Source organism: Crotalus tigris, unplaced genomic scaffold (assembly GCF_016545835.1).
Source record: "Crotalus tigris isolate CLP2741 ecotype Arizona unplaced genomic scaffold, ASM1654583v1 scf7180000018628.517256, whole genome shotgun sequence".
Classification (NCBI taxonomy): Eukaryota; Metazoa; Chordata; class Lepidosauria; order Squamata; family Viperidae; genus Crotalus; species Crotalus tigris.
Window position 1 is genome coordinate 55,452 of NW_024097113.1, and position 26,027 is coordinate 81,478.

The 26,027-nt window shown below is 35.5% G+C and overlaps 1 long non-coding RNA gene across 1 annotated transcript; it reads left to right on the forward strand.

Moving 5' to 3' along the window:
• LOC120313358 lies at nucleotides 1-26,027 on the forward strand. Its single transcript, XR_005558136.1, has 3 exons — nucleotides 1-69; nucleotides 22,617-22,676; nucleotides 25,260-26,027. It is a non-coding gene; the product is annotated as an uncharacterized LOC120313358 (long non-coding RNA).

The following is a 26,027-nucleotide window of genomic DNA, read 5'->3' on the forward strand; positions in this document are numbered from 1 at the left end:
GCTTTGGATCCAGTGATACAGATGCTCCTTCTACAAATAGTACAACCATCATTTGAAAATATCACTTTTGTAAGTAAGATACATTTGCAATTTAACAAGAAAGGTAAACAATGCCACACTCCAGAAACACTAGGAAAATATGTGGATAATTGTTACAATGTCCAAGCTTTTTTTAAAAAAAATATTTAAACATGTAAAAGACCACCCAACATAGCATACAATAAAAACAGTCATGAAATACAATTTCAATACAATTTCAACCATGAAAGAATAATCAAATATACAGGAAGCACCAGGCGCTATAGTACAAGGTTTGAAGTAAACCTCAAACATGTTAGAAGGTTACCAGATTCACTTTTCCAAAGATGCTTTTGGAAAATTGATATAGCGTGTAATTGATATAGTAATAGTGAAATGATTCTCCAAATCCCAATCCTTAAGTAAGTTACGTAGCCAAAACAATACAGGTAAAAAAGAGAAACTTTGATGGATTTCAGTAGGGCTTCCAGATCTAAGCTGCAAGACTTCAGGATACTATCAGAAAGCAGCAACATTTCTGAGTTTGTTTACCTTTATGCTGCTATATTGTGGTCATCTGGAGTTTTGAATCCCAAATGTGGTAGTACTAATTCCAAGGTTTAAAGAACTACATAGAAACTTTAGGATGAAAATATGTGGAAGTGAATCCAGCTAGAACCTGAGGACATTAACTTAGTTTGAAAAAGAGAGAGAGGCAAAGAAAAAAAGTGATAAACAGTAAAATTGCACGGCAAACTGGAAGTAACCAAAAAGAAAAAGGCAGGCATGGTGGAGGGAGCCTGGAATATTTCCACAAAGTGCCAATGGAATAACATAGCAGACTAGCCAAGAAAGGAAGAAGGACCAGTGAAAAGGTGCAAGAATAAAAAGGTTGAATTCAATTCAAGAAAATATAACAATGTTTGGGAATATATGATTAAGAAAAGGCCAAGAAGATGGGAGTTCTGGTGCTGATTTATGTATAAAACTATGCTGGGATGGGTAGATTTAGTGTTTTCTTTTCCAATTGACACTATTAAGTGACAGAATAGTAATATAATATATAATAAGGAGCATCAAATTAAGCTGAATAGTGAAAGTTTTATACCAAGCAAGAGATGTTACGATACTGCTCTGCCCAGCACATACTGTAGAAAACATCAAATTGGGAAAAAATTGCATATTTTATCAGGGATTATGCTCCATAGCCTGATATGGAGGATTTTAAAGAGGAAGTGAAATGAATGAATGGATCATGAAACAATCAAAACAGCTTGTCATGACAACTTCATTATTCTTTCAAGAACACAAATACAGTACCTCTGGATATCAATTAAATACTTGAATCAATTGAAGCAACAAACAGGATTTCTCTGGGTATCTGAAAAGGTCATTGTGGAAACAGAAAACTGGTCTAGGTAGACTTTAAATCTAATCCAGCAAAGGTTCTGTTCTTAAATAAAAAGCTTTTCTTCTGAAAAAAAGAAAAGAAATTTAAACCCTAAACTAATACAAAATAAAGAAAATATAACAATGTTTGGGGATGTATAACTAAGAAAAGGCCAAGAAGGGGGCGTTATGGTGCTGATTTATGTATAAAACTATGCTGGCATGGGAAAATTAGTAGATTTTACTGCATAATTTTGCTGCAGAAACTAAAATGTTTTAAGCTGCATTTTATTTAAGCCACCACAACTTCCATGCCATCAAATATTCATATTCTACTTAAATACTGTATAATTCAATAAAATGTAATGCTTTTGTAATTAAGCAAACAGTTTTTATTTATCATAGTATTTATCATTCTAAACAATCTTGTATTTGTAGTCTATGTGTTGTGTTTTGCATTCTGGTATTTTGAATGCCTAAAAAATACTCAGCAATACTCTGGAATTGAAATTGATGAACCCGTTTTTCAACATATTGAAGAACTGTGATGAATTCAAGACATTCAGCTGCTGTGTGTAGGATGTGTTTTGGACTTGTCAAATTATGAAGCAGGGTGGAGGATATTTTATTTGGCTTTATGTGAATCTTGACATATCCCAGACTGTAAGAGTGATATATTCTTAAAATTGTGTACACATTTAAAATTGTTGAGGAAAATAAACATACTGACTCCATTTATTAGTGAACTGAGATCATCAAGTATCTGTTAGTTTAGAGGACAAAAAATGAGAACATTTTATTATATCATAGCAGTTTTCATTTACTCAAAGATTATGTGGAAATGTAGAAAATATCCACTTTTGAGTTAAAAGAAAAATACAATTAAAATTCTCTTCTAAAACAATAACTTTATAGGCATTCTTCATTTTGAAAGAACATTAATTCAGGGGCAAGTATTGTAAACTTCTCTAGATATCTTGAACTATAACTGCCAATGAGGCTAGCCAGATGGTCAATGGACATAGTTTGTAAAACAGTTACCCAAAACATCTGGAGAAGTGCAAAAATGTTTAGTTTGAATCCATACTTTAGTCAAGGATATATCAACCCAGTTTCTACAACAATTTACAGATTGAAATTTATTTATTTATTTATTTAATTTTATGACCACCAATCTCAACAAGTGACTCTGGATGGTAAAAAAAATTAAAATGAAGTAAAAACAATTGCAATAATACAAACTAAAAAAAACCCAGAAGCAGAGAAAATATATTCCATAATTATCAATATAACTATGAAATGGGTCCCTGAATACATTTGGAGCCTTAGACCCTAGACAGAACCTAAATAGTCTTTAGGGATTTACAAATGGCAAGCATGGTGAGGGCTATCCTGATCTCCAGAGGAAGAATGTTCCATAGTGGGGCTCAACGGCAGAGAAGATACATCTTCTAGGTCCTACCAACTTAGCTGACATGATATGAAGCATGCCCATCCTGCATAACCAGATCAGATAGATAGAAACAATTAAGGAGAGATGGTCCCTAAGTAACCCATTCAAAGCCAGAAAGAGCTTTAAAAATGACAAACAGCACCTGAATTACATCCAGAAGCACCTTGGCAACCAATGCAACTCACAGAGTACTTGTGTTACATGTGCCAAATAGCCAGTATTTAAAATCATCAAATATCTTTAGAAGGCTATTTAAATGTAGAATCTGAAGAGAAAAAGGAAGTTTACCCTGGGTTGATTCTCATTTTGATTCCTTAAAAGACCAGAAAATGCTATTCAGTATCAATCCAAAAGTTCTTTATTGAGACCTTGAGAACAGTTACTGCAGGGGGAAAATGATTGGTCCTTGGATGAATATAACTGGTTGTATTACTTTATAGTGGGGAAAAAAAATAAAGATATGCAAACAACTACTTATAAATGCATATTTTTGGAAAAAACAATATAACAATATCTTTTAAAATCTGCATTTCACTGTAAATGTTTGTTATTGTTTATAAAAATTCAGCAATTTGTAGGGAAATAAAACAGGAGGGATATATGGTCATGAGAAACTAACAACAGAAACAGTGATTTCGCAGATGTTAAGCTTGATCACATCTATGGTTCAATAAATCTTCAGGCTTCAGTTTCTTGTTCTTTCAAATCTTCAGCGATTTCAAATTCATATTCTTCTTGTTCATTTCTCTCTCTCTTTTGTCTTATTTCTTTTACTGTAACAGTATAAATTTGGTTTATATTCTCTCTGAAATATGAAATAGTTTGCTAGTTTAATTTCTTACTAATTTACAAATTTCTGTATGTGCTTTGTCTTAAAGATATATGGACTTGGGTAGGAAACTATATCACAACATTTGGAAAGTGTTAACATCAATAAATTACATCAATACTTGCAATCTTTTATTGCATCTTCTCATCTGAACTATCTTCTCATATTTCTTCTGCTAGCGTAGAACAAAACTAGATTTACAGCATTCTTTCTACATATTGGATACCGATCAGTTTTCTCACCTAGATTTTTCCATATGTTTCATGATAGAGTAGAATTTATATAATCTAAGATCACTTGGGGAATAACCATTGTATCTTGTACTAGAAGCAAGACTGATTCCTTGATCATATTGTGTATATCCTGAAGCCAGCACAAGATAATGTACTTTTTCCTTAAATCATCTATTTTCCCCTGTCTTCCATCTAGTTGCTTTGGAAATATTATTTTATTGCTAAACTTTTAAATGGTGGATTACATGACTGGTTATGAGGGAATAGTCCTTTTTCATGCTCAAGAAGTTTTAAATATAGACTAAATCTATTCTAAGGAAACCCACTAAATATAGCAGTAGAGTATATGAATATTTATAAGCATGCCACAATACACTTTGCAACTAATCAGCTAAACTGTTGAATTGGAATTCATTTTCCACCATAATGAGAACTTTCATAGTATTATTCAAAGTGGAAAACCAGAGAAAGTTTGACTTTAATTAAGGTCAAATTAAATGTATTTGCAAATTTCAGAAAGTCTTCCTTATAATTAGCAAATTCTTAAGTACTCTAAGAGGTTGTTGCATAATATGGACTGAAATCTTTTATCCACTTACTTAGAGAAGTAAACCTATTTAATTGAATGAAGATACATTAAATAAAGTAAATTTATTTCAGAAGCAGCTTGGAAATTTATGGCTACTATGGCAGCCATAGGCTTATCTCAGATTATTCAGGACCCAATTTGGAATAGTGGTCACACATTGTCAGAGCAGTGATAATGTGATCTGAGGGGGGAACTTGCCCTGTCCCCTCTGTCATGCTCAGATCATGCCCTGATTATTTTAAGATTTCCACATACTTTCCCCTTTGCAGGGAGGCAGGACCTATTGATTGGTCTGCTCCTGGTGACGTAGGGACATAGTGAGGTTCCAAAGGGAGCTGGGAGATGTTCTTGAGGTTCTGCTGCATTGCCCTGCTGAGGCCCTGGCTACTACCTGGAATAAGAAAATAATGAAGGCCTTGGACAGGGTCATGTGACCATTCCATCATGGTCAGCACTCCCTATGTTTACAGAGGAGTTAAGGGAGTTGAAATGGGTCAAGAGACATCTAGAGTGCCATGGAGGAAGCTGAGGGATGAATCTGATTGATCACGTTCCAGCCACTATTAAGATCTATCTTGTTGTGGTAAGAGTGGTGAAATATAAGTATTTCTGTGCTCTTATTGCAGTGGTTCTCAACCTTCCTAATGCCGCGACCCCAACCATGTGGTCGTAAGTCGAGGACTACCTGTATTTCCCTGTGGGCAGGGCAGGAGGAGGCACGCACGCTCCACCTCCTCTCCTGAAGCTGCACACGGGCCATCGCCCAGCAATCGCCTCGGCCCAGGAGCACCGCACATGCGTGGTGCCGCCCCCTGCGCTGGCCGAGGCATAGCTGGCAAGCGGCAACGATGGCGCAGGCCGATCACCAGCTGGGCCACCAGCTGGCCCAGCCCAAGGGAGGTAAGGCACTCGCCGGGCCTCACATGCGCCAGCAACCCTCCCTGCGTCCGCCGCCCTCCCACCTCCCACCCCTGGCCCTCTTTTACTTACATTTAGTAGTTGCTCAGCAGGGAGGGATGGAAACATCCAGAAACCTTGCAGCACCATTTGCAGACTGGGGGTTTTGGCGGGGTCAGCAGGGCAGAGACAGCCTGGACAATTCCTATTGGCTTTTGAAAGCCAATAGAAAGACTCTATTCAAGAGAATCTATTCTATTGGCTTTCAAAACCCAATAGATTCTATTGGCTTTTGAACACCAATAGAATAGAGTCTCTTGAATAGAGTCTATTCTATTGGCTTTCAAAAGCCAATAGAATAAGAGGGAGTAGCACAGCTAAGGGGGAAAAAATGGCAGACTGCATTGTTTGGTGACCCTCGTGAAATGGTCATTCGACCCCAAATGGGGTCGCAACCCACAGGTTGAGAACCGCTGTGTTATTGTATCCACAGAGCTCTGTCTGACAACTGTGTTTAGGGTCACTTTTCCCTTTTCAGTAAAGGGGACTCTAAGGTTCATCATCAGGGCTATGCTGATAAATTTTCAATACCACCTTTTATCTGATGGGGCTGCATGGCTCCAGATAGAAGCAATATTTAATCTGGAGTCTTTCTGCCACCTGCTACTCAAGCACACTCTTTGTAAGCATTATAGAACAGTGATAGACAGATAAATAGATAGATAGATAGATAGATAGATAGATAGATAGATAGATAGATAGATAGATAAAAACCCAGCAGACACGGATGGCAAATTGAAATAAAAACAAAACATCTATCTCCCAATACAAATAGTTTTATAACTTGCTTTTTATGCTATTGCTAATCCTTTTTGAAGTAAAGATAACCAGTTTTGGAACTTTTTTTCTAGCAAGTTGAATATATTATTGGTGCCAGTAATTTTTTTGGAATGAGGTTGCGTAGAGTTGTCTTATACAGGTAGTCCTTGATTTACAACCACAGTTGAGCCCCAAAATTATGCTGCTGACCTTTCTTTTTTTTTTTTTTTTTTTTTTTTTTTTATTAAAATTTTTATAAATTTTAAAAAAAAAAAAACAAGAACAATACAGAACAAAAAACAACATATACAAAAGAAAAAAAAATTAAACAATACATATGAAAAAAACCCCCACCCCACACCCCTCCCAAAAACCCTCCCTTCCCCCCCCCTGAGCTTCCCAGAGCAGAATATAGGCTTAAGAAATAATAATAATAAAAAAATAAAGATTAAATTAAAAACTTTATATTTATATATATAAAAAAGATATCTATAATATATATAAAAATAAAACTTATGAAAAGGCTATATAATATTTTTGTATACCCAATCTAAATTGTATAAATTTTATCCATTTGTCCCAGATAGCAAAAAACTTCTCTTGCGTTTGTTGCTTTAAGAAAGCCGAAATCTTTGCCATTTCCGCCAAATAAGCTACTTTAAAAAACCATTCCTGCAATGTAGGCAAAGATTCCTTCTTCCAATATTGTCCAACCAACAGCCTCGCGGCTGTGATCAAGTTTAACATCAATACAACCTCCTTTGTATCACAATCTGTACCAATACCTAACAAAAATAATTGCGGAGTGAATTTTACCCTCCTTCTAAAAATTCTCTGGATATTCCACCATATTTTGATCCAAAATGCTTTTATCTCTCTGCATGACCCCCAAATATGATAATAAGAAGCCTCCTTGTAACCACATCTCCAGCATTTAGGTTGCACGTCAGGGTACATATAAGACATTTTTTGTGGATCAAGGTGCCATATATAAAACATTTTATAAAAATTCTCCCTTAAATTCTGTGCTTGAGTAAATTTGACATTTCTCACCCAAATAGTTTCCCAAGTGTCCAATGAAACTGGCTCACCAAAGTTCTGCGCCCATCTAATCATACAATCTTTAATTAGTTCCGTTTCTGAGTCCAATTCAACTAAAACCCAATAAATTCTCTTAATGTGGGTTTGTCTTTGATCCTTCAGTTGCTTAATAAGATTTTCATCTTCTCTAAGAAAACCCACCTTGCAATCCATCTTCCATCTATCTAATAATTGCCTATATTGGAACCAAGAATAAGTAAAATTTTCTTGTGCTAATTCTTCCCGTGATTTTAATTGCCAGTTTTGTCCATCCCATTTAAGTAACTGTCTATAAGACACCATGTCCATTTTAACCCCTCTTTTTATTCCTGCTATCGCATGCCAAGGTATAGCCCATAATGGTACTTTAAAATCACTTTTATAATATTTTCTCCAAATCCTAAGTAAAGAAATTCTTAAAATATGAGATTTAAAAGCCCAATCTATTTTTTTATTAAATATTAAATAGGCATGCCACCCATAAAGTAAATCCCATCCCTATAAATAAAGTATCTCAGAATTTGTCAAATTTACCCAATCACTAATTAATGTTAAAACCACCGCATCATAAGATAATTTCAAATTTGGTACCTTAAGTCCACCCCTCTCACGGAAGTCTTGCATAATTTTAAACTTAACCCTTGGTTTTTTCCCTGCCCAAATAAATTTGTTGAGACCCTTCTGCCACTCATGTAAATTAATCTCATTTTTCAAAATTGGTAACATTTGAAACAAAAAAAGAAACTTGGGTAGAATATTCATTTTTATCACTGCAATTCTTCCCATGAGGGATAATTGCAGCTTTTCCCAGTTCTTCAAGTCTTTCTGTACCCCGACCCACAAACTTTCATAATTGTTTTTAAATAATTTTGCATTAGAAACAGACAGCATCACCCCCAAATATTTTACCTTATTAACAATCTCAAAACCCGTCGAGTTAACCAAAATCTGCTTCTCCTGACTCGACCTATTTTTAGGTAAAATTTTAGTCTTATTTACATTAATCTTAAAACCCGAGACCAAACCATAATGGTGAATCAACTGTAATAAGTTTACTACAGAATAATCAGGTTGCGACAAAGTACCAACCAAGTCATCCGCAAAAGCTCTCAACTTATATTCTTTTTTATTAACATATATTCCTTTAATTTCCTGAGACTCTCGAATTTTGATCAATAATATTTCCAATGTTAAAACCAACAACAATGGCGATAAAGGACACCCCTGTCTAGTACCTTTCTCTATTGTGAAAACCTCCGAAAGACCTCCATTAACAATAAGTTGTGCTGTTTGTTTTTGAGATATTACCTTAAGGGCTTGTAATATGTTTTCACCAAAATTCATTTCTTCCATTACTCTTAGCATAAAATGCCAATTCAGTTGGTCAAATGCTTTTTCAGCATCTAAAAATATGAGCCCTGCAGAAACTTGGTTGTTCTTATCTAAGTATTCTAGTACATTAATAATTTGTCTAACATTGTTTTTCATATACCTTCCTGTTATAAACCCTGATTGATCTTTATGCACAAGATGATGCACCACCCTCATAAGCCTATTTACCAAAATTTTTAAAAATATCTTATAATCCACGTTTAAAAGAGATATAGGCCTATAGTTTTTTGGTAAAGTAAGATCTTGATCCTCCTTTGGAATCAATGATATAAAAGCACTACGCCATGAAGGATGAATCTCTAAACCCTGTAAGATACCATTAAAAAGATCATTTAATGGTTGAATCATCTCCTCCATTAAAGCTTTATAATAAACAGCTGTTAACCCATCCGTACCCGTTGCTTTCCCTAATTTCAATTGTTGAATTGCTGAGGCGATTTCCTCCTTAGTAATTAAACCATTAATTTCATATTTCTGATCCTCAGTCAGTTTAGGAAAACTTGCCTCAGCTAAATATTTATTTATATCTAACAGTTGTACATTATTAGATTTGTATAGGTTTTGATAATAATCCAAAAAAGATTTTTTAATTAATTCCTTCTGAGAAACTAGTTTACCCTTATAATTTATTTTCTCTATTATTCTCTGTCTCTGTCTCTTTCTTAATTGATAAGCCAACCATCTCCCCGGCTTATTAGCATTACAAAATGTATTTTGTTTCATAAATAATAAATTGGTTGCAGCTTGATCTGCTATCACCATATTAAATTGTGACCTTAATAACTTTACAGATTCTTTAGTACTTTCATCAGAAGGATTTAGAATCAAAGCCCTTTCTTTTAGTTTAATTTCATCTTCAAGTTCTCTACGTTTCTGAATCTGATTTCGCTTATAAAAATTATTCATTTTTATCAAAACACCGCGCATACATGCTTTACCTGCATCCCATACCATTGACATTGAAGTCCCCTTGTACATATTCAAAGCAAAATAGTCCTTTAAACACTCCTTTAGTTTTTGAACATTCTTCTCTTGTCTAAACAAATTTTCCTTAACTCTCCAGGATCTTCTTTCCTCTTTCTCTTGAATCAACTCCATCCAAACTGGACTATGATCCGTCAGTGATCTAGGAAAAATCTTTACATTCTTTACTTTATTATACAAATCCGTGGTAATCAAGAAAAAGTCAAGTCTTGAAAAAGATTGGTGTCTGTCAGAAAAAAAAGTAAAGTCTCTCTCCTCTTGATTACGTTCCCGCCAATAGTCCCTTAATTCCCAGTCTTCTTTCATATCAAAAAAGGCTTTAGGTAGCCTTGCTTGTTTAAAAAAAGGAGAGGAACCTTTCTTATCCCTTTGTGTGTCTAAGACACCATTCCAATCACCCATTAATACCACTGATCTATAATCAAGCACAGTTATTTTTTGGTGTAACTGTTTATAAAATTGTTCCTGTTGTTGATTTGGAGCATAACGTCCAACTATAAGTACTTTCTTACCATAAATACCAAGTTCAATCATCACATATCTCCCCTGGGGATCTGATTCTACCAGACAAGCTGGCAGGTTTTGTTTGACATATATAACAACTCCCCCCTTCTTCCCAGGTGCAGGAGATATAAAATGAGATCCCAAACGAGCATTAACTAAATATTTCTGATCTTTAAGTAGAATATGAGTTTCCTGTAAACAAATAACATCATTGGTATGTTGTTTCAAATAATAAAAGATTTTTTTCCGTTTCTGAGGAGAATTCAATCCATTAACATTCCAGGTCAAAAACTTTGCCATCTCCCTTGGCACGCAGCCTGGAGAAGACACCATCAAACTCTGACAGAGCTGCGTGTGTTGCATAACTCTTGGGTCTTGCTCCTCCCACCGGCGGTGATGCACTTCCAGGAGAATTCTCTTTGGGCTCTTTTTTACGTTGCTCTTTCTCTTTACGCTTATAAGCTGCACGAGTCATCCTCTGCTCTTTAGCCTCCGTTTGGCGTTGCTTTGCCACTTCTATCATCCCTGCGGAAACCAAATCTAGTGCCTCAGATTGCTGCTCAGGTTCCTTAGCACTCAAAGATTTCCGACCAGATGAAGTTGAGCCTGCACTCAGGACCGAAGTATAGAAATCTCTAGCTTTGTCAACTGTGTTCAATCTGTAACGTGTCCCAGCATGGCTCAAAACGATACCCATCGGAATTTCCCATCTGAATGGCATCGATCTAGCTTTAAGCTCATTGGTTAAAAAAGCAAAGTCTTTCCTACTTCTTAAGATTTTAGATGGGATTTCCTTTAGAATGATGACATCTTGGGCGGCAATCTGAAATCTTTTGTTGTAAAAAGCTTGTATAATCTCATTCCGCAGGGACTTCTTTGTAAAGTAAATCACCACATCTCTGGGCAAATTCTTCTGCTTAGCAATCCAGGAGTTGAGTCTATAAATTTTTTCTACTTCTCTCTGTAATTCTCCTTTATCCATATCCAAAGCCAGCGCCAGATCACTAAGAACCACCTCCATCAAATCTTGATTCATATCTTCCTTGAGGCCTCTAATCCTCAGAGCATACTCCATCTGTCTGTACTGAAACATCAAAATATCTTCTTGTGAGGAGTCCACCTTCCTTTCCACGTCTTGAATTTTGTCATCTAAAGAGTCAACTTTGTCTTCCACTTCCTCAAGCCTTGCATCGAGCTTAACCACCACAGTAGCCAAACCTGAAACAGCTGCCAGTATATCTTGTCGTAATTCATTATTATTTTCTTGCAATTTAGACTTTATCCCCGTTATCTCTTCTTTGAGATCAGATTTAATTTCTGATTTAATCTGTAAAACAAATTGAGTCATTTCCTCTCTCATTTGAACTACAATCTCTCCCATTATACCTCTAACCTCTTGCACTGAAAGTCCAGGTAAAGGAGGGGAGGGTGGTGGCTGAGCCGGTGGTGCATGTTTAGATTGTTGTTGTAGCTGTGCAGTGGAAGTTATAGGAGAAGAAATAACCTTGGGTACTGAGGAAGGCTGCTGCCTCTTTGAAGCCATTTTAAAAAACACAATTGTCACTTCCCTTTCCCCTCCAGCCAAAAAGGGAGGAGGAAAAAAAGAAAAAAAGAATTTTTAAAAAGAGACAAACTATAATCATTAAAAGTCCAGAATAAATCCCAAGAATAAGTAGTAAAAGAGCAAACAATTCAAAAAAAAAATTCTAAGCCAAAAGCAAAAGCAAAAGCAAAAAACAATCCTTAAAAAGGGAAAGTAAAACAAAAGAGAAAGGAAAAAAAAACTCCGACACTTTCAAAACGCCATCTTAAGTCCTTTCACTAGTATAACAAAGAAAAGGAGGAAAAATAGTAAAAATCAAAAGATAAAAAAAATAAACACCTAAAATATAACAAAAAATCCTTTAAACTGCTCCGTCCGTTTAAAAATTACTCACCAAAATGCTGTAAACACGGAGATAGAAGCGGCGGTTTCTTTTGCTTCCTAGGAAGCAAAAACAGCTGGGAGGCGGAGATCAGCAAGAGCTCCGAGGGAACACTCCTTTCACCCCCTCTAGAAATAAATCCAGAGGGGGTTCAGGGGTTCTACCTCTACTCTTGCGTTCTCTATCCCTTCCCTTTGCCCGGGAAGGGATTTCCGAGCCGCGGGCCAGCTGATGCGCGCTGCGCTCCGCGGCTCTGACACTTCCCCAGCTGGACGGCTAAAAGCTAGCCGCCATCGCCGTCGCCTCCCACCGGAAGCTCATCTGCTGACCTTTCTTGCCAAGTTGTTAAGTGAATCATGCAATTGTTAAGTTTTGCCCATTTTATGACCTTTCTTGCCAGGCTTGTTAAGTGAATCTGGCTTCCCACTGACTTTGTTTGTCAGAAGGTCACAAAAGGCAATCATATGACCCCAGGACACTGCAACCGTTATAAATATGAGCCAGTTGCCAAGCATCTGAATTTTGATCATGTGACCACAGGGTAGTAAGTGTAAAAAACAAATATAAGTCACTTTTTTCAGTGCCATTGTAACTTTGAATGGTCACTAAATAAACTGTTGTAAGTCAAGGACTGCCTGTAATGAATAAAGACACCTTAAAACATTGTTCCTGAAAAATGACACAGTGTTATTCCTTCTCTTGATGTGAACTACATCATTCCTAAAATAAACAGTGCATGTGAGCAACCAAAAATGAATTGATTCTTGGCCTAAGCTTCCTCTTGGCAGAAAATATGTTCCTTCCTATTTTAATATGATCACAAATGTAATTTGAGTGACAACCATCACTTTAATTTTAAACAAATTGGCCACAAGCCAGCCATCTGGCACAGTGTTGGCTGTTGACATTAATGAGTTTAAGTGTGCTTAACTAAGTGTTGGACTGTAGTAACTGTTTTAGTGAAACTAACTCCCAAATAAATATTTTAGCACCAGAACCCAACAGGAAGTCCATTACAGTTAGAAAATTCAAATATTAGATTATTTAGTTGAAGGAGGGAGGGGAGGAAGCAACAAGGATTAAGAGAAATAACAGAAAAAAAAAACATTTTTTCAACCTCTGATGTTGCCATGGTGATGGAAAAGAAAGTTAATAGTCCAGTATTCTAGCCATGGGATAAAATGACCCTTTCTGCTTCTCTTCCTGTTACCAAGATAGAAGGTACATTTAGCATAAGCTGAAAGTACAAGTACACACACTTAATTTTCTTATCCAGTTAAGATCTTTTAGTATTTCTTGAATGGAAAATAAAATAGCATTCCTTATTTTTAAAAAAACGAATAAAGGAAATATGGATCATCTGTTCTGAAAGAATTTCAGTATGTGTTATTGGATCCTATATTTGCACTATGGATAATTGTGGCTGCCAATTTGATCCAAATTCAGAACAACATTGAAAGCTATTATTTACCACAAAAATTATAATGAATAATTCTATTCTATAATGAATAGAAATTGATAGTTAAGATATATGCAAGAATACAACATTATTTTTGTTTAACTGTGATGAAATAGTAATTATTTTTTCCTTCTCTGTCTTCAAGTTCAAGATACTGTACTGCTTCTGTACCACCACCACTCCTTACCACTGCAGCATCCTTAAGTTGAAAGCTACTGATTAGACTTAGAAATAGGTTAAAAAAGTTAAATTACTGCATTTTAATTGCTCTCAATAAATTTTAACAATTTAATTTAAATTACAGTATTTTTAAATTTTAATTTAATTTAACCTTTTTAATTTTTCAACATTTTAATTGCTCTCTGTACATTTCTAACTCTTGATAGTTTAGTTCAATGTTTTTCAATGCTGGCAGCTTTCAGATGCGTGGACTTCAACTGCCAGAATTCCCCAGCCAGCAATGCTGTTGTTGAGTGAATCGCACAGTCACTAAGTGAATCCAGCTTCCCCCACTGATGTTACTTGTTGGGAGCCAGATGCAGAGGTTGCAAATGGTGAACACATGAACCCAGAATGCTGCAATGATTTTAAATACATGCCAGTTGCCAAGTGTCCCAAATTTTATCCAATGACTGTGGGCATCCTGTGACAGTCATAAGAGTGGGGACTGATCATTAGTCACTTTTTTTAGCACTGTTATAACTTCAAATGGTTGATAAATGAATGGTTGTATGTCAAGGACTATCTACTGTGTAGATAAAGGAGAAACGCTACAACAACAACAACAATAATAATAATAATAATAATAAAAGTTGGAAGGGACCTTAGAGATCATCTGGTCCAACCAGGGGCTCAGGCAGGAAACTCTATAACATTCTGGACAAATGGCTGTCCAGTCTCTTCTTAAACACTTCCAGTGTTGGAGCTTTCACAGCTTCTGGAGGCAGGTTGTTCCACTGGTTAATTGTTCTGACTGTCAGGAAGTTTCTCCTTAGTTCTAGGTTGCTTCTCTCTTTGGTTAGTTTCCATCCATTGCTTCTTGTCCTGCCTTCAGGCATTTGAAAAATAGCTTGACCCCCTCAGATACTGGAACACTGCTATCATGCTCTGGTTCTGCCTCTTTTGCCTAGCCTTTGTATATGTATCTGTGCTTTCTTAATCCAAATCAGTTCCTTGTATCTATTAGTTTTCCCCAGATGAAGAATACATTCTGGCAATGCTTGGATTAAAGGAAAAGAGCAGTTCCCTTTTGTACCCTTTTCAGAAGGCTAAAGCAGGATTTGATTAAAAATAAAACATAAGATATTCAATATGGTCTCCTTAGTGAGCTTCTTTTCCTTTAATATTACTACCGACTCTGACTTCTCAGTTTGTTCACACTTCTCCAAATAGGTTTTCTGATCTGCCATAACTAGTTTACTTCTTAACAAGTGCTTTCTTTGATATAAAATTAATAATTCTTACCATTTTTAACCTCTAGATCAGTGGTGGAATGCCTAGTAGTACCAACCTCAAGTTGGTATTCCTTATCAATATTCCTTCCTTGCTCTAATGCCATACACTAAATAAATAAATCCTTGGTTTAAAATCCATTAAAACATCTTTCAAAAATGTGCAACAAGTTTTATTCATGATAAGAATAGGTTTGCTGCAATTAATTCTAGCTACCCAGCAAATTTAAGCTTGTTCTGCTTAAACAAAGCAAAAAAAAGGAGTTAAGGATATTTAAAATATATATTTTAATAAATCCTTTTAAGACAATGAAACATATTTCAAGAAGATAGCTGAAAACCTTTGTACACTTTATTTTGAAATCAAGTATGTTTGATCTGTTCCTTCTATCCAAGGTATCTGCAGATTATGTCTTGTTATGTTAGAAAAGGAAATGGAACACTAGAATTTCAATTTTCATGATCCTTTTCTTATTTGGGCAAACTTATTTTGGAACAATCTAAAACAAATTTAGTCATTTTTGTAGCACTAGGTACAGTTTTCAGATTGGAAGTATAAATGTCTAATTATTTGCAAAAGGAAAAGCAGTAATATACAGACATATATTCCATTCTTCAGGATTTTACACTACAGACAGTTTTCAAGAGCTTAGTCCAGAGGTCCCCAAACTTTTGGGCACCAGGGACCGGTTCCGTGGAGAGAGATTTTTCTGTGGACCGGAGGGGGTGTGGTTTTGTGTGCTGCCTGCATCCCACAGATGGGGCTTTGCCTGTTTGTGCGGACCGGTTGCTGGCATGCTGTGGCCCAGTACTGATCCACGGCCTGGGGGTTGGGGACCCCTGGCTTAGTCAATGAGCTGTAGTATTTTTGAAACTGGTATAAATTAATATTTGCTTTGGACTTCTGTGGCATTCTGTATGCAATCTCTTTGTTTCTCTGTCTTTGGGTATTCTTACCTTAATCTAATTTAACTCACTGTTGCAAGTCTTACAAAGGAAAAAATAATTATGCAGCTCACTTTCTCTCCCAGTATGTATGTATGTATGTATGTATGTATGTATATATGTATATGTATTCAAAAGATAAAAACGAGCACCAGGAGGTAAAACAATTAAATGTTTAATAAATAGATAACTTAGCTTTCGATGGCTGTATTGCTGCCATCATCGTCAGGGTGTTAAAAGCCAGAGGATGGGGGAGCTCGTTTATAAGCACAAACGCGCCTGCACATGGCTCATAGACCCTGTTATGGGGCCCGGTCAATTGATCCTCCCGTCACTCATGTTAGAAGTATTTCTGAGTTCTAAGTTCTTGCAGCTGATTACTTCTCTGTTGTGTGCGGCTCCTAGGCTGGGAGGCAAGCATTCCATGTTACTTCGCACCAGAGTAACCTGTGTAACTGCAGACTGATCCAGCGATGAAATGCTGGATCCGGCTATCTCCCTCCCCAGTGTCTGACGTATCACTCTCAGGGGGCATGCCACCCCTATAGGGGAAGATGGGAGCACGGATGGAGTGCGATCAATCGACCGGGCCCCATAACGAGGTCTATGAGCCGTGTGCAGGCATGTTTGTGCTTATAAACGAGCTCCCCCACCCTCTAGCTTTTAACACCCTGACGATGATGGCAGCAATACAGCCATCGAAAGCTAGGTTATCTATTTATTAAACATTTAATTGTTTAACCTCCTGGTGCTCGTTTTTATCTTTTGAATATGTATACACCCAGGAGACTACGTTCCTCAATTTTTAGGTTAATTTTTAATATGTATGTGTGTATGTATGTATGTGTATATGTATGTATGCATATATGTGTGTATGTATATGTGTGTGTATACAGTATATTGCATGGAACTAGACAAATGCACACAAAATGGAATTGACTGTAGAGTGAGGAGGACGAGATGGAGGAAATGGAAAATCAAGCAATTGATGTCCAATTTGTGTGGACTGAGGTTGATGGAATTTTAGTTTTTCCAGAACATGTGCCAGCTTGGAGTAAGGCACAATAATTTTCACTTTTTTTTAGCTTGCAAAGTAAGTAGGAAAAAGATGCTAAGACATTGTTTGAGGGATCAAGCAATTGACACAACAATGATGTGAATGTTTTCTGAACAGCAATGAATACTTGCATATGGAAAAATACAGCTTTTTTTCATTCAGGTGATCTTGAATGGAGGTATTTTACAAGTGAGCCATTTCTTTGTGGGGCCTACAACTTTACAATTAAGGAATTCTGCTATATATCAAATGCTAATTTAAAATGAACAAGGAAGAAATTGATTGTCAGCAATATGCCAATAAACTGATCTCATAAAATAATATAGGATTGGGTTGAGTTATGCCCAATTATATTTATCTGAGCTGAATGGATCACACGTGCAGTATGTGAAAAATAATGGCATTTTATTAAAACAGTTATGGAATGCTATACATCTCTGTCTCTTTTCTCTCTCCACATTATAAACTTCAAATTTATGCCAAAGATATACTGAGATTTTTTACTGAACCATTGTAACAGAATGGGGTGGGGGTGAAGAGAGAAAATCTGTGATGGATTTACTAACAAATCCACAATCTTTTGGTTTCCAGCAGTCAGTAAAAGGTCTGTGTTGGCCTTTTAAAAATATATTTGAGATTACATACTAAAGTATATTGCTAACGCTCCTTAGATTGCTCACTGCTCTAAATTGTACTGATACATACTACCAAGATAAGACAGGGTTTGGATCCTGTTTACGGAGAAAGGTTTTCTAACCTTGCCTGAATTTCAGCTTCTCCTAAAACTGCTTCTTAGAACTTCCTCAAAATTATGTTTCAAGATATTTCAAGAGCTGCCACTGTATGCAGCCAGCAAGAATGGGTAGAAATCCAAGTTCCTGGTTAGCACAACTTGAGGTATTATATCTTCCTACCACCCTTCTCCATTTAGTAGGTGTTCTGCTGGATTCAAGCCCCAAATAGCAGCTATACCAGCACAAGCTGGCATTTCTCAGGGTCATGAGCAATTAGAAATTGGCTGATAAGCTGCTACCATGGCAACCATTATGCTGTTATGCTGTGCAGAATCCTTGACCCATATGAAACTACTCAAAGAAATGTCAAACTCTCGATCTTGAGAAAACTTTCATTCATTACGGATCATATTGCATGAAAAATATGATGTATGCAAAAATACATTTGCTTTTTTAATTGCTTGGATTGGAAGGGCCATTGCCTTCTGTTCTGGGGATATTTAGAAGGAGTTAGAGGATGAAAAGCAGGGATTTCAAAATTAAATAAGTATCTGTTAGGAATACCAGGAAGAAATATTTGAAAATGGTTTAGAATTGTAGCCATTGTTTCTTTCAATGCATCAAATCTCACTTGTTATTGAAGCCATTTACCCTTTAAAATGAAAGATTGAATTCTTACCTAGTGGAAATTTTTTTATTTTTTATTTTAAATTGCTTAAGTATTGTCTTTTTTCATATCTGTTAGAAAACTGAAGCATGATTGTATTGCTTTGAGTGACTAATGGTTGTTCTGTGGCTATTAGGAATTGTCTTGAAGTGCTAGAAATGTCTGTGGTGGAAAGTAATTTTACATGCTGTAGCATTTGAATTTTTCCATTGGGATTTATGCATTTTATAATTTCATTAAGATTTTAATGTAGAATTAATGCATATATATTTTAAAAGCTTAAACTTAATATTCCCCTCCTTTTCTTCAATATTTTTATTACTTTTAAGGAAAACCACATGAATACTAATTTTTGATTTGTGTAAGGGGGAGTTCAGGAGTAATTTAGGATAAGACGGACTATATTCAAAGTCATTCACAGTGATCCTGCATTATGAATTTATTAAGCAGACAAGGAAGCATCAGGCTTACAAATTTTATTGACAATATTATTATCACTTTAGTTAGGGCTTCCATTTCTGGGCTGCAAAATTCTGGCAACTAGAGAGTGATGGAATTGGAGTTTTCTTTATTTGAAGCTTCTTTGTCTTCTTTTTTTGTTCCCAGGTGTTGTTATCTCTACCATTTTTGTTCTTTTTATTTTGTGCTGTTTTCTTGTTTTTAAATGTTTTTAACAATTTCTACACTGCCCAGAATTGCTGTAAGTTGGGTAATATTTTAATTCTTTTTACGATTATTATTTCATTGCTGATGTTCAGTGGATTTTGGCAATTCATACCTGGTTGTTTAACCATGTTCTTTCTTGCTTGCTTTCCTTAGGAATTCTAGGAAGTAGATATCAACTTAGCTCAGCAGTGGACAATTAATTTTCTCAAAGGGCCATATGAGAAATTTGGGTTGCTGTGCAAAATTTTATGATTTTGATTAGCTGCTATTCATAAGAATACATGATACATTTACATTTGATTTCTAATTTCTGATTGACCTCACACCGGCTGGATAGGGACAGCCAAAGGGCCAAATGTGGCCTAAAGGCTGTGAAAATGCCCAGGCCTACATTAACTCCTCCTATTTTTCTCTGCAACAACTATGTATGGTAGTTTGTAATGAAAGACTGAGAGACTGATCGCCAGTCACTGGTGAGTTTCTATGGTTAAAGATAAGCTAGAATCTTGTTCTCACAAATGCTAATCCATTATTGTAACCATTACCCTTATACCATGGGTCCCCAACCTCTGGGCTGTGGCCCACTACCAGTCTGTGGTGGGAGGGCGTGGACATGCAGCTCCATTTGTGTGAGCAATGGGCACACATGCCTGCTGCTTGTGCAAATGGAGCTGTGTGCATGCATAGGCTCTCCAGATGCTCATGAGGAACCATCTCCACTCCCACCCACCAGTTCACAAAATTGGAAAGGTTGGAGTCCGCTGCCTTACACTATCAAGCTAAATCTCTAAATATGTAAATATTTTATAAAGATATGAAAAGGATAGGTAGAGAAAACAAGAGAAGGCAATAATCATTCCCAGAATTCCAAATAAAATCAATATAGTTACTCTAGTTAAATAAGTTACTTATAAAATCCTTCAATAAATGTTTAAATTTCATGGATTTTGTTTGCTAACTAGTTTGAATGCCAATTTACAAATTACCTTTCCCTGCTAGTCCTTTTTCCCCACATTGCCTGGACAACTATCTCCTCTAGCACTTGAGTTAATCCAATGTATATGTTAACCTGTAGAGAATTAATTTGGCTGTGTAATCTTCCTAGTTTCATTTAAGACATGTGTATGCTGACAAAAAAAAATGTGATTAATAACTTGTTTGTTGCAAAGAATGAATGTTTGGCCAAAGAACCAAATATGATCATGTATAAGAGCTTCCTCTACTTACCTTGTTAGATAGAAATAAGTGTTGCGTATATCAGGGAACCATAAGAACATAAGTAGTGCCTCACTAGATTGGTCCCCTGGTCTATGCATTCCAATAGTCTAATCTCACAGGGGCCAATCAACTGTACAGGGAAGCCATCTATTTAATCAGAAGCAGCCAAACAGGACTAGAAACTTTTGGTTCCATGACTGTCATAGCCATTGATCCTCATAACAAAGAGGATAACTATTTTAAAAAGTGTGTGCTATTGACAAGAAAGAATAGTATCAGAAATGATGGGTATTTAAAGGAATGCGGATTGAATACTAAAGTGAGCAACAGAATGAAAGTGTTATTAATTTATTAGATTTATACAACTGTTTACATTATGTAATGTTGGGTGACAACCATAATGTAGGAAAAAAATCAATAAACAAAAGCATAAGAAAAAATGAATTAGGATCAAATCACACAATAAATATATGAAGTATGAATGGATAAGAGGAAAGGGGAAGACTAAGAAAATCATGGCTGGAATGGATCAATGTGACCCTCTCCCAAAAGGACAGGTGTAAGTTTTAAAGGGCAAAGGGGAAGGGTTGTGTAGATTTTTGAAAGCATGGATGGTTTACAAAAGTGGAAAGATATGGAGAGGTATAGTGAATGGAATCAATACAAACTGTTCAGCTATATTCCTTTTCTTCTGTTCATCTCTTTAATTTTGCCCTTACTATTTCTTATTCATTTTCTGTGCTTCACATATGTGGCTTATTGTGAAAGAGAATAGCATGTTGGATATGGGTGTGTGTAGGTGGCAGGATTAGTAATCATATTTGCATAGGAGGGGGAGGTAGCAATGATAAAATTATAGTTGATGAATGAGATTTGTATTCAAAAGCATTGCACAAATGTCCTTATTTACCCAGTTGTCATCGGAATTAATTAATTCTGAACATTCTGCTTTCCATTAAAGTGGCCTGCGACTGGCATTAGTTGAGCCTAAAGTGGCTGACCTTGTAAGTTTCTGCTTTTCCCAGCTTCTTTTCTTTTCCCATTTGTCATTTTCTAACTCCCAGCTGCTGCTAGTTTCTTAGCAACACTGATTACCCTTTCCACTGTGTGACAGTTTGCAAATTGTGTACGATATTTTTTTCTCCATCCGGGAAAGAGATGTGCATCCAAGAACTGAACATGAGAACCTACTACATAGGTTTTACACTGTAGCATTGGAAAGATAAATGATTAAAACCTGATTATGCTTGCCACTAGAAGCCTAAAGATTTGGAATTTGAATGGACAAGTATAATGAAATATGGGACATTTATACAAAATACAGTAGGTGAAAAAGAATGTTAGTTACATAAGTGAATTAAAAATAAATATATATGCACTTGAATATTTACATTAGATAAATATATATACAGAATTGTAAGGGTTAATTGAATTGTAAGGGTTAACTGTTAAAATTATATACTTTGTTTTTTTATCTTTTAAATATATTTATGCATTGTATTTTCATTGAGAATATATGCATTTACATCATAATTGTATTTGTTTTGTCTTTTTCTGTTGCTATTTAATTTAAAATTTTAAAAAATTAAAAAAACAATAGTTTTCATCTCAAAAACAGATTTTATCAATTATGGTTACACACTATATCAATAGTCCATTTTCTTAAATAAATCTATGTTACATATTCAAACTAAAATTTCCTTCATACTTCCGTCACAGTAATAGTATATAATTTTCTTGCTTTTTCTGCAAGCAGATCATTCACAACAGTTTACTCTTTTGTCTATTCATAGTAGTAAAAGTTTAAAATATTTTAGAAGTACTTCTTAAAGCACAGTCTAGTTTATTCTTTGGTAAGTATAAAAAAGTTTAATTTAGCACCATAAATACATATTACTACACTAAGTATATATATATATGTATATCTCTCCACAATTTATCTCTCCATTTTGCTTTTACCAACAAAAATTAATACTTTCTGCCTTACTGATGAAGTAAAAAAAAATGCAGTAATTCAGAATTGCTGGGTCTTCTGAAGAAAACCTATGTCTATGCTTTGGTACTATCCATTTAATAAGGGTACCATTATTCTTATTAAGGAACAATTATTCAGTTATAATGTGTCCTGCACTGACAATATACGATGACTTGTTTTTAAATAGATTATTCTAAGTAAAAATATATAAATTGATTCATGAAATCTTGAAAGGATTATAAAATTAAGGAGTTCTTGAAATTAGGTCACCAAAGGCTAAATAACTGAGAAATAAAATTTAAACACTTTATTGGTATTGTGTTTCTTTACAGGAAGATCTCAAGTTTAAATATATTAAGAACAAAAAAGAAAAGGAATGGAGACACAAAAAGGTAGCCAAGTAGTGATTTCCACTGGGAACATCCTTCTCCAGCTCATCGTTTCCTGGCCTAATATCCATGAAATGGGTTGGGTAACTTAAGAAAGATATGATAGATAGGATGGTTGGGATATGAGACAGCAATGCAGGGTAAGGGAGGGGAAGTAGTTTGTACATAGTATCAAAATGTTAAAGTTCCAATAAATTATGGAAATAAAATGTTTATGTAATAACAACAGCACTTGGATTTTTATACTGCTCCATAGTGCTTTACAGCACTATACCAGCATATTGCCCTCAGCAATTTGGCTCCTCATTTTACTGACCTTGGAAAGATGAGTCAGCCTTGAGTTGGTCAGGATCAAACTCCTGGCAATAGGCAAAGTTAGCCTGCAATACTGCATTGCACCATAATTAAAAGTTTGCATAAGTTTCATATATGTAGTAGTTCAGCAAATGAAAATATACATTTATTTGGTTTACAGCAGCCTCTTCTAAAGGAGCTGTCTTTGAACATAGAAAAATTTAATGCATCTATCTTAAAAATAGTACTGCACAAATGCCCCATTTCATACAGTGCAAGTAGGGGAAATGAGTGTATTTGAATAAGAAGATGATATAAATATTACTGGGGACTGGCTCACTCTCCAGATAAGTTTTTCCAAGTTCACAGAGAAGCTTGAAAAGAAGATGGGATGCTTTACTAAACAGCAGAGAGTTGGTGAACATAAATCACTTCTTCCATTTCACTTTTGAAGCATCTCGCATGCACGCATGCACACACACACACACACACACACACACACACACAGAGAGAGAGAGAGAGAGAGAGAGAGAGAGAGAGAGAGAGAGAGAACAGATAGATGTAAGGAATAAATAGTGTTTAAAGCACCACCTTTGGCACAGGAGTCCAGAATTCAAATTCCAACTGATACTTATCTTACCTGTAGACCTACCTACTTCAAAATATAAGAGAGAGAGAGAGAGAGAGAGAGAGAGAGAGAGAGAGAGAGAGAGAGAGAGAGAGAGAGAGAGAGAGAGAGAGAGAGAGAGAGAGAGAATAGGAGAGTCATGCTGGTTTGTACATCATCCAGATTAACAAGATTTGTGTCAGATGTTGAGGAACCAACATCTAATAACTGAGGTACTGGAACAAACCATACATGAACAAGAGAGGAGAACTTGGAATTGATAGAATGCTTCTACAATAGCAGACCTAATGAAAGGGATATATGTAGCATTTGAGGAAACTATGGATTGACAGAAGACCTTTATCCACATTAACTGAGAAACAGCTAGTTATTTAATGTTTCAACATAGTGAAGTGGAAGCTGCTATCTCAACTGGAGATAGACCAACTACACATTACATCTCATATTCAAGAAAATCAGGAAACAACTGGATGTGCAGCCAACACCTGAAGCTGGAACTTCATTACCACCCTCTCTATTACAGAGTACAGCTGCTGATATGAGGCATAAGATCATAGATAAACTAGTTACAATCAATCCTCAAGACAGATTACCAAGGCTCAGTAGAGAAGTGCCATCAGATAATATGCTAGGACAGGGGTAGGCAACCTTGATTCTTTTATGACTTATGGACTTCAACTCCCAGAATTCCTGAGTCAGCATGGCTGGTTCAGGAATTCTGGGTATTGAAGTCCACAAGTCATAAAAGAGCCAAGGTTGCCTACCCCTGTGCCAGGAGATGCCAATAGAGCCTTCACAAAAATCCCTACTATGGATATTCTTTGACTCATGACCACAATTGAGCCCAACACTTTTATTGTTAAACAAGACAATTGTTTAAGTGAATTTTGCCCCATTTTAAAATCCTTCTTGTTACTGTTGTTAATTGACCATTGTAATTGTTAAGTTAGTAACATGGTTGTTAAGTGAATCTGGCTTCCCCATTGACTTTGCTTGTCAGAAGTTCCCAAAAGGTGATCATGTGACCCTGAGACACTGCAACCATCATAAATATATGCCAGTAGCCAAGCACACAAATTTTGATCATGTGACCTCAAGGATACTGTGTGAAAAATGGTCTTAAATCACTTTTTCAGTGCCATTGTATCATTGAACAGTCATTAAATGAATGGTTGTAAGTCAAGGACTACCTGTACCACAATAACTGAAACTAATGAAGAGAAATATTAGCTCCCCATTAGAAGTAATGTGCATTGATAATTTATCATTCAAAATTATCAGTTTCCTTGCACTCTGTTATCAAAATAGTATGAATAATATTTCAATATTATAATTTTAAGCTGCACAGAGTTATCCTTTGTTAAGATGGGCATCCAATCAGATAGATAGATAGATAGATAGATAGATAGATAGATAGATAGATAGATAGATAGATAGATAGGTAGGTAGGTAGATAGATAGATATAGAATGAGCTTCCAGCATAGTATTTTTTTTTCAATACTTACTCAAATGGATAGAATTATTGAGTTCCATGAGTGTGCTGTATTGTGATTTTTCCCTAGATTTTCAAATATCACAATACAATTTACTATCTACTTAATATCTATTTTTAGGTAATAATATTAGAGCTAAAAATAATAATCTTCTTTCCTCTCTTTACCAGGAAGTGATATTGCAAGAAACACTGTTCTATAATGGAATTAGACCAGGGCTGGGCAAATGGCTCCATACTCATTTTGAAAGATGAGCACCGAAAAAGCATCAAGGATGTCTATGTGTTGATTCTGCTTGATGTCTATAACTTAACATGCAGATTCCATAAATCTAAAGACTTTGATTTTTATTTGTCTCTCTGCCTCCCTGCCCTTAAATATTTTGAGATTTCTCCTTCTCCCATTCATATCTTTCATCACTCAGTATGCTATCATTCCATTTCTTTCAATATTTATTCCTCTAATTTCTGTTGATTGTGCATATTATATTTTTATTAAAAGTTTAAAAAGAGAATAAGATATGTAAACACCATACATTTAAAATATTTTAGCCTTTGTGACCATTTTGATGGGATATTTGTGAGACTTCTGAGTCACAGATAAAATCCCTCTATATGGTAATTAGGCTTAGAATACAATAGCAAAAACAAATATGTAATAGAAAATATTTAAATATTATGCAGTAATGTAAAGTGTATTAAATTAAAGTAAAGCATATTCCTTAATTTAAAAGTTAATGTATGTAAAAACAAAGATAAATACAAAATATGGACTTGAAAGATACATATGTATGTCATCATCAATATCTCATTTTTATTTTTTTTTTCTATCTTTGTTTTGTCTTAATTTGTATCAGTCTCAGATCTCCCTTCTCCCAATTTTATAAAGATTACATGACAGATTATTTGACATTTTTTGTCTGTGTATTTTACTTTATG